Raw genomic sequence first — 10,207 nt, 5'->3', positions numbered from 1 at the left:
GAAATCCAAAAAGAAGAATCTTAAATTACCATGGATTTTTACATAATCAAAATGTGTTCGCATTTCTTTTCACATAACCATATGTAGCTGCGTCAGTCAATATTGTGTTTTCCGTTTAACCACTTAGCTGACGTTATTGCTTATCTTGTTTGCATAAATTCCGTTGCATGAGGTCAGTTCCAAATATAATCAAATTTGCTTACAAAGTGAAGTAGAAATATCTGTGTCCGCTTGGATACAGAGTGAGAAGCGTTTTACTCTGACTGCCTTTGAATATGCGTATGTACATATGTAAGTTTGTTGAAATCGCTATCGGAGCTGCAATGATGTGGTTTTTATTTTTGGCAGGTTATCATATATCATTTTTGATGAAAAATTAGTAGGAACGTTTAGGCCTTATTCGATGGACGCACTAAAAATGTGTAATATTTTGAATTTTTTTTATTACTTCGCTCTTTCTACTCTTTATTAAAGCTGAACATGTGCAAGGAAGTGGCACTACTGCTTTATATTCGTTTTCGTTCATTGTAGGCAATACTCCGCCTTCAGGCGTGGCTGCCAATCGGGCAATGCTCAGTAGGATCTGGCACTAGTCTCCCAACATCAGGTCTGGTCTTCTCAGATTGTGTGTTTTTTAGGGATTGCATATGGGCCACATGAATTTGCCTATACGCCAGCGCCACCTATTAGCCGACTTTTGGAGAAACAATGTCTTGTATCGTCCCTCGATTGATGCCAGTGTGGAACAACCCTCCCTCCCCAGCTAATTCATCAGCACCTGCATTTCTAATAATGTTGCGAAGGCCAGCCACCAAAGCTAAATCTATTTCAAACTGACTACTAACTCGTCGCAGTCGACACTTGCTAGGAGAGGTTCTGTTTTGTTTTAGTTTTCTTCTTCTTAGTTGGTCCAACAACAGTTTGTCGGTTTGGAGCGAGACAAAAAAAGATAACTTCGCCAACTGTCGCTATCCTTTGCGAATTTACGCCTAGTGTTCATTGCGAATGCAGACTGGTTCTTTTGTGAGTGGTACTTCTAATGTGTTCGTGGATATTCTTGCTTGCTCGTTTTCAAGCCATGTGTGCCGGGTAGAAGACAATTTTCATTGGAGCCTCATCTTCTATGCGTACAATATGCCCCAGCCAGCGGAATCATTGTATTTGTACGCGCTTAACTATGTCCATGTCGTTAAAAATCTCACACAGTTCTTCAATTAATCATCTTCGGTACCTGGCGCCTACGCGAACAACGCCATAGATCTGGCGTAGAATAGTTCTCTCGAAGGCACCCAAAGCTTTCTTTTCTTTGTCCGACATCGTCCACACGTTTGCGCCATATAAAAGAACGTGAAAGAAAGGGCGTTATGAGAGAGTTTAGGAACGTGATTTTAGTTCATCGACAGAGCGCTCTGCTTTTCAAATACCTACCGAGTCCCAAGTAGCACCTATTGGAAAAGTTATTGCTTCATCTACATAGACGTGAGTAGGGTAAATAATCATTGCCTCTGTGGTCTCGATGCCGCTCCTCCAACTCTGTTTATTTTTGTAATCTTATACGTAAGACTTTCCACTGGACATGCTTTGTACATTGAGAGTATAACTTCTGAATTAATACTGCATGTCTACACGAAAAGCAGCACGAAACTCAACTTAAAGCCAGTATAACTCCTCAAAGCTAAGCAGCGTAATAGAAACTTCAATGATGGCTACGAAACTGTTACAGGGTCATCATCTGCAGTCTAGTTTATCGAGCGCTACGGTGACAATATTTATTTCTCTCTTCCGGAATATGCCTCGATATTCCTGTAGGCCATGGACTGCATTAGGAAAAAAAAACGGTAGAGAGTTTATTTACGTGTCTGTATTAAAGACTACAGCCTGTAGTAATAGCCAAACTGCAATCAAGGTATTGGTCAGCCCTCCTCCATTCACTTAGAGACTAGTTCGACAACTTAAATGCCCCTAAATTATGTTAGAAGCCATCAAAAACATATTTTACTCTGAGCCTTCGAGAGTTTATGGTAATGACTCGCTTGACCACTAGGCGGGAGAGAGCTTAGACTAGGCATTCACCTTCGAAAATTGAAACCTCCGTTGAAAACTGGGGAAATATTTCAGTCAGCAACGTCGTGGTGGATTCAAGAGTCTACAGATCGACAAACTCATGTTGCTCCGAATCAGTTATTTAATTTCATTGAGAAGATAAGACTGCAGGAAACTCGTGGGATTACTGATTGGTCACTCCTCATGGCAAAATACCTGACTATGACCACATTTGCCGCCCTTTTTCGATCATCTCTAATCGTTATTGGGGAATTAAATTTTTTCGATCAGAAATAATCGCGTTTTTGGATTTTTATTTTTTTGATAATTTTTAACTATATTCAACAATTTTTATTGGGCTTGAGGCCGTTTTTTAATGAAAACTTATTGTGGAAAAGCAACAATAATTTGAAAAAATGGTAGAAGAATATTTTTTTACGATGTTGCTTTGACCAGTGCTTGAACCCAGGTTCTGCGGAGTGGTGACGCGTACACCTACCCACTACAACACGGCGGCTGCCATATGTACGCCTAACTTGTGTTGTCAATATCCTAATATTGATTGCTAAATTTCCGCACTACACCTACATATTTCTAAAAATATCCAAAGCTCTTCATAAATACAAATTAAAAGTCTTTAGATGCATTTACTTTTGCTTCGTAAACAGTTTTATGGTCCATTACAACCAATAAAAGCTGGATTACCTGGTCTACCACAAAAGTGCACGCAGTAAATCCACTTGAATTCCACCTCACAAAAGTACGAAAACTATTTATGCAAATCTTCACAGGTTGGAGCTGTTTCTTGTCGGCTATTAGATTTTAAAAAGCACTGCAAGGTCATCAACATAGATTATTGTACATTCATACTCTTGGCACTGGCAGTAAGCTACATTGCATACAAAAATAGATGCAATATCCTCCACTTACCAGCTGCCTAAGTACTTTTGTATTTACCAACACATATTGTACTATTGTACATATGTATGTATGTATGTATGTGATACCAAGTAACGAGTGCATGTGTATGTGCACGTTCAACAAGAAGTAGAAAGAAAAGCAAATTAGGTCAGTTAGTTGGTACATAGCTTGTTAACTCTTATTAAACCAAAAACTCGGATTTCTAAACCAAGTCATTTTGAAATATGAAGCAAGAAATAGGAGCGTCTTTTGTTGTCCATCGTTTATGGGTGTGTGTGTGTGTCAGTACGTATACAGCTTTTATTACGAAACTTTTGTATGCAAATGCCGATACTTTAACGTACATAAATAAGCATGTACTTGTATGTATCTATGTAAATATGTTCGTATACGCAATACATATTTATGCTTATTAGACTTTGGTTTAGAATTTCCAGCTTCGCAGTGCTTTAATTTTTATGTATGTATATGAAGCAACGATGTGTAAATTATTAAAGGCCCTATACACGCATTGATTTATCGGCCAACCAGTTGACCAACTGACTTAGTGCAGTTCTCTACAAACGCGTCAATCGGTTGTCCGATTTCATTTGGGTAAGAATTTTTTAATTGTAAACAAGTCCAGAGCTCCGGTAAACTTTTAAGAAATGCTAAGAATGCTTGCCATTCTTCGCCATTTTTTTTTGTCACCGCCGCCATTTTCACTAATTTTACCCACTCCCACTAGCAAAACGTGCCGAGAAAATGCAAGCGAACATCAATGCGCACTTGAAAAAAAAAAAAAATTGAATTCCATTGTGAGTTACCAACTTGTCTACACAAAGAGCAACAACCATCTCTGCCTCAAAAATCAAACATTTGTGATTTTTCTCCATCCTGACGAACAATTTTACGAAGGCTTACACGGCTTATTTACAACCCACTTCTAGAGGTTGGCCAATTGGTTGTCCTATAAATCAGTGCGTGTGTAGGGCCTTTTACGAAATCAAAATGACCATTTTCTGTACATTCGTGCTTTGCAGTGCGACATGGCGTATACGCAACATGAATATCTGCAAATGTGCTCTGCATACATAATATGTATTACATAGGTACATATGTATTTGTGCGAGCACATACAGATTTACTTTCTCGTATATGCATGCTTAAGTGTCAAGAACTTTAAACCATTTGTTGTTTCTGGCCAAATAGTTATTTTTTTACAGACTTTTGGGAGATGATTTAAAAGGCTTAAGTGTGTATTATATTACTGATATAATTATGGCCTAAAGTTGTTGAAATGCTACAAAAAATAAAACATTTTTAGATAGTAGTTAATTATTATATACAATGAGTACCAGTTACTGCCGAAGTTCGGTCGGTTTCTGGGTTTTTAAGGATCCCGAAGATTTTTTCATTTTCGCTTTCCTCATAAATATTGTATATTTATTTGTCTTCGTATTTATCTGCGCATTCCTCATCGTGTTCATATTTTGGTCGTTGTTGTCGTATTCGTCCTCGGAATATATTCGTATTAGTATTCGTATTCCACTTCGTATTCGTCACCATATTTATCTTCGTTTTCAGCTTTGACTTTGTTGTCATATTCGTCTTCGCATCCTGTTCATATCCGCGTTTGTATTCGAATTTAGTAATAGTCGAACACACCTACATATTTGTTTTAGACGCTGTATGCATATTAGTCTTCAGATCGTATTCGGACTCGTATTCGTATTCTCCTTCGGTTCGGCTTCCTATTCGTCTTCGTATTCGTCTTCATATTTATGTTCGTTTGTGTTTTCTTCTCCGTATTTGAGTTTATATACGGCTGCGTATTTATTTGCGTTGTTTTATCTGTATTCGTATTTGTCTTCATCTTCGTATTTCTTTTGGTTTATTATTTGTATTCATCTTCCCACTCGCCTTTGCATACGTGTCTTGTTCGTATTCGTATTCCTCTTCGTTTTTGTACTCATTTTCATGTTCGTCTACCTACTTGTGCTCGCATCCGTCTTCGTCTTTGCGTTCGTCTCAGTAGTCGTCTTGGTCTTCGAATTCGCCTACGGTTGCTCATCGTATATTTTCGCAAATACGTATTTGTCTTTATCATCGTAATTTTCTGTTTCTCGATAAATTTCAATAAGTCAATAAACCTTGATCAATTTGGATTATTTATTTATTTATTTATTTAACAATAATCTAGAAAATGTACATTTTCTTACAGACTATACAGAGACTAATTCAATTTAACTTTATTTAACAATTTCATTTAACGATTATTCAAATCTAGGTTTTGACATAGAGAAATCGATATCTGATGAATACGAGAGAAGGTTAAATTGTTGTAATGCTCTATAAATAGTTGCGTTAGAAGCGTAAAGTGTTCTAACGCGATATAGAAAAAAAAATTCATGATTCTCTTGTGGGGATATTAAAGTAGATGTATTCAAGTAGGAATGGAGAGTCAATCGCCCCTCGATTAATATCATATACAAAAGTAAACGAAAGAATGGACCTTCGGCTATTTAGAGATTTCAGATCGATTAACTGACATCTGGCAGTGTAAGAAGGAATCGGATCAACAAACTGAAGTGAACGGAGTGCGAAACGTATGAATTTTCTTTGTATTCGCTCAACCCCTTCAATATCGGAATTGTGGTATTGCCTCCAGATAAGGACAGCATGTTCTACTTTAGAGCGGACGAGAGAAGTAAAGAGTAGTTTCAGAGTGTACGTGTCAGTAAACTCAGAGCTGAAACGGCGAATAAAAGCTAGTATAGAATAGTGCTTTGCTATAGTATAGTTTAGATGACTATTAAAAAGAAATTTAGAGTCGAAAACCACCCTAAGATTAGAAATTTCATTACGATTGATTAGACATAAGCCAGAGATATAATAAGAAGTGGGGGTCGGGGAACAAGACTTATAAAATGCGATATGAAAACACTTCTTTATGCTTAACTGTAGTTGATTTCTGTGGCACCAGACAACAACACTATTTAGATCGGCCTGATGCTTGACAGAATCAAGCTGATTTGTAACCGTAGTGAACATTTTTAAGTCGTCGGCATATAAAAGATATCCAGAATGGTTAAAGCAGTTAGATATGGGTGTTTCCATCGGAAGGTCAACCACCACAAAAAAAATAAAAATCTTATATCTAACGTATTTACGAGCCGATTTGTCTGCTTTTTAAAATATATACTGGCTATGTAAGTAGTATCATGTTTGCGTAAAATAGTCTTCCTAGGTGGCGCCAAGGTTGAGACATTTCGAAAAACCGTATTTATGGCCCGATTTGGTTCGAATTTGGCGTATGTAGTTGAAACATATTAAGTCATAGATTTCCAACAAATTCACCCTGAAATAGCGCTGAAGTCAAAATATAAGGTATATACATAAAATGCCTGTGTTATTTGCGTTAAAAATTCATTTAAAAGCAATATTAACAAAAATATAACGATGGAAATATATATAATTACGTTTCACACTTGGGGTTGTAAAAGAAAATTGAAACAAGTTGCATTAATTCAAAAAATTCTAAAAACAACTAGAATTGCTCTAAATCATATTAAAATAAGTTTCATGAAAATAGCCATCCACCCATTTCGCAGAGTTTTGCGACTTTGTAAGAAAAGAAAAAATCTACTTCCATTTTTTGTCACGTAACGATACTCACTTTAAATTCTTATATTTCAGCAAGCAGTTCGATTGTTTTCATTTTTTGGTTAAATATAGAGCTAATTATGTGCTATATAATGGCATAAAAAAGTTAAAGAAAACGAATGGTATTCCTTGTTTGTATCACATTGAAACGTACGACTGTCACGTATGCGACGTATGGAAATACCCATATGTTATTAATAAAAATCACAAAGAGAAGGTGACCTCAGATGCTACGCTCAGGTACTCCAGAGGTCGCAGTAAAAGATTACGACAACACACTTTTGTGACGAAAGGTAAGACTTTACCCACTTCAGAAAGGTAGAGTGAAAACCTAAACTAGATAATTTGGTAATTAGGAGGGAATGACTAACTTTGTCAAAAACTTTGGTGAAGTCGGTATAGACAGTGTAAACTTGCATGCGATTATTAAAAGCAGGCAGACAAAATTCGGAGAAAATGGTTAGATTTGTAACAGTTAATCGACCAGACATAAAGCCATGTTGATTAACTGAAATCAGCCGTTTGGTTGCTAAGTACATCGATTGTTTTACAATGTACTCAAATAACTTAGAGACTGTAGATAACTTTGATATGAGTCTGTAGTTGGCAATATTGATCTTATTACCACTTATGTGAATGGGAGTGATGAAGGTAATCTTCCAAGCATCAATAAATTCACCATATTTAAGAGATTCGTTGAGCATTAGTAGAAGAGGGTAAGCAAAAGCGGGCAGTTTTGGAGAAGACATGGGGACAGACCATCAGTAGCTGCTTGCTTTGAGGATTTAAAATTTTGGATGCCATTAACCACGTCATCAAGCGTAATGGAGAGCGCACCAAAATCAATTGAGGTATTCACATTCAAATAACTATCTTCAGTAGAAACTACCTCAGGGTCGTAGTTTGAGCTAAAGAAGCCTGCAAACAGATTTGCAGCCTCTACAGAGGAATTTGCATGTATTCCATTATAGAAAACTTCCGACGGAATGCTTGGGCAATCTTTTTTTGATTTGACGTACCGCCAAAAAGGCCTTGGGGTTCGATTTAATTTCAAGCTCAAATTTCTGAACATAATTTCTATGAAGAATTTTACGCAAGGATTTAAACTCTCTCGAATAATCCAAATATTTTTCCTTATGTGATAAGAGTTTGATACTTAAAATTTTTTATAGACCTTATTCCTTAAATTTTTAAGATTTTTTAATTCTTTGGTATACCACAACGGCTCAAGGCATTCATGTAAAGAAAAATTCATATTATCAGTAATAAAAATAAGATATAGAATTCTAAAAAGCTCATTTTTAAGACTATTTAGTTGACTAAGATTGATAACTATATATATTCGGATAACTATTAAATTCAAGGACTCGATAAATTTCGATACAATTTTTTTAGATGAGAAGATATACATACATATTTCGATTCTTATGAAAAAATTTCAATACATTTTCGTTTCGATCTCCATCGATTTATATCATTTCCTCCTTCATATTTATATTTATCTTTATTACAAAATACAAAGTAAACAATATGCAAAAACAACTCTAACTTAATAGCTTGCAATAACAACTACAAGTATGCAAAAATACGTAAATTTTTAAACGTTGATATTGATATAATAAAAACTGTACTCATCAACTTAAATATATCAAAATACTTTTACCATCCTTGGTTTCGAAATTGGTCCAGTAGAACCGCACCAAACGTACATGAGACCGTACGAGAAAAAGAAGTTCGCTGTACACGCCTGAATCTTAAATATTTTTTCGAGGCAATTTCGAAAAATATTTTTTTTTTGAAGAACCTAGGAATAGGTTATTACATTTTTCGGTGGTACCTACTTTTTTTAATAGTTCTACTGGAATAATGCAAATAATTCCTAAGCAAGAGTTTAATGATTTTTGGTGAGCTTCAATTCACTGACATTAGGGTGATAAAAACTGAGATTTGGTAGGTAAGTTATACCCACAACGGCTTGCAAGAGCTCATTTTTAAACATAACTTCAAAATTCACTGCTTATCACTTAATTATGTAATCCTTTTTCCATTTCTTTACTTTATGCTGAGCTTAAATTTCACCTTTCATCGAGCTCGAGTAGGTCATTTAAACGTTTAGGTGAAAAGAATTAAACTATTTATAAATATTTCCTCCAGTTTTATAATTTAAATAGAATTCAAAGTTTCACACAAATTTTGCAATCAAATTGCGTTAGCAAACTCATTCGAAATATTCAAATAAAACTAATTACATTTAAATCATCTGAAGCATACTCGAAAAGTTGAAACTGAAAAGATCACACGTGCTTTGAGTAGAATACACAACTACACAGGTTTGTCTGCTTGCACATTTTTCAAGCGTGCAGCATATTTGCTTGTACAAGGATTTGAAAATAATTTAAAAATAGTGAAATACTCGTATGCAGGATGGTAAAGTTCTTCAAAAGTGTGCAAACTCAAATCTCCTCCAACATACTTATCTTTTGGCCAAGTTGCCGCCAAACATGCAGGCAGACAACAACAAAAATCAAAATGTCTGTATATATATTCGTATACAAGTCGCCATTAACGTGCACAGTGCACACATATACACACATGCATATGCGCTTATACAATCGCTTCGCATTGAAGCTGCAGCCGCCTTGTTGCCCACAGTCAACCCAGTTAACGCTTCCCTGCGTGCCATAAGCGACGATGACATCAACAGAATGCATGAGCACGCAGCAAATGCACTTACACCCACACATACATACATATGTATGTGTAACTGCACTCAATTACTTGTTCGTTTTTTTTTGACTTTCTTTTGAATACAAATGTGTAGTTGTATATTTTCGAACTCTGTAGGAAACCGCCAGTGTTAATGCAACTAGTTCTCGCTTCAACTGAAAATTTATTCTTAGTTGTCCAGATTTTTCCTACAGGTTACACTCACGAGTTTGAGTGAGTGTAATGCTGACAAGCATGAGACATTTGAGGGTTGCTATACACAACGAGCAACAACGAAAAAAATATGAGCTCGTTGAGGTGGCCAGAAGTGCAGGGAGCCACCATCATAATAACCGGAAACAAGTGGGTACACAGGGTATGACATTTGGCGGATGGAGCGAGTGACAGCATGAAGGCATTTCAAGTGATATTTTGCATTATTTTTAACAGCAGTGTTTCACCGCTGCGTACAATGTGTACAATGAAAATTTATCAGTATTTGCAAATCGGGACTCATAGCACAAATAAAAATGCGTATGTATACATATGTATGTACTATATATGAGGATGTACATATATATATTTACACATTTGCATCCCCAGAGACCAGTAGATGTAGTTAGTTTGTTATCCTACTCACAGCCCCCTAAATTTAACATTTCAAGGGATTCATGACTACAGCTACAGCTAAGAGCGCTGTGATAATAAGAGCGTGCCATGCTTCCATTTCGATCAGAGTCAGGCTGGAGTATAGAAGTTGTAATTGCAGCTTTCGACAAACCAAAAAAAAGTTCGAAATACACGAAAAAAACCTGTAAAAACCTGCAAATCGTGAAGCATCTGGAACGCAACTAATATGTGTACCTACCAAATCAAAAATAGAAGATTAAAA

The sequence above is a fragment of the Rhagoletis pomonella genome, unplaced genomic scaffold, assembly GCF_013731165.1.
Source record: "Rhagoletis pomonella isolate Grant_MI unplaced genomic scaffold, Rhpom_1.0 Rhpom_scaffold_00007, whole genome shotgun sequence".
Lineage (NCBI taxonomy): Eukaryota > Metazoa > Arthropoda > Insecta > Diptera > Tephritidae > Rhagoletis > Rhagoletis pomonella.
This window is presented reverse-complemented; position numbering follows the sequence as displayed.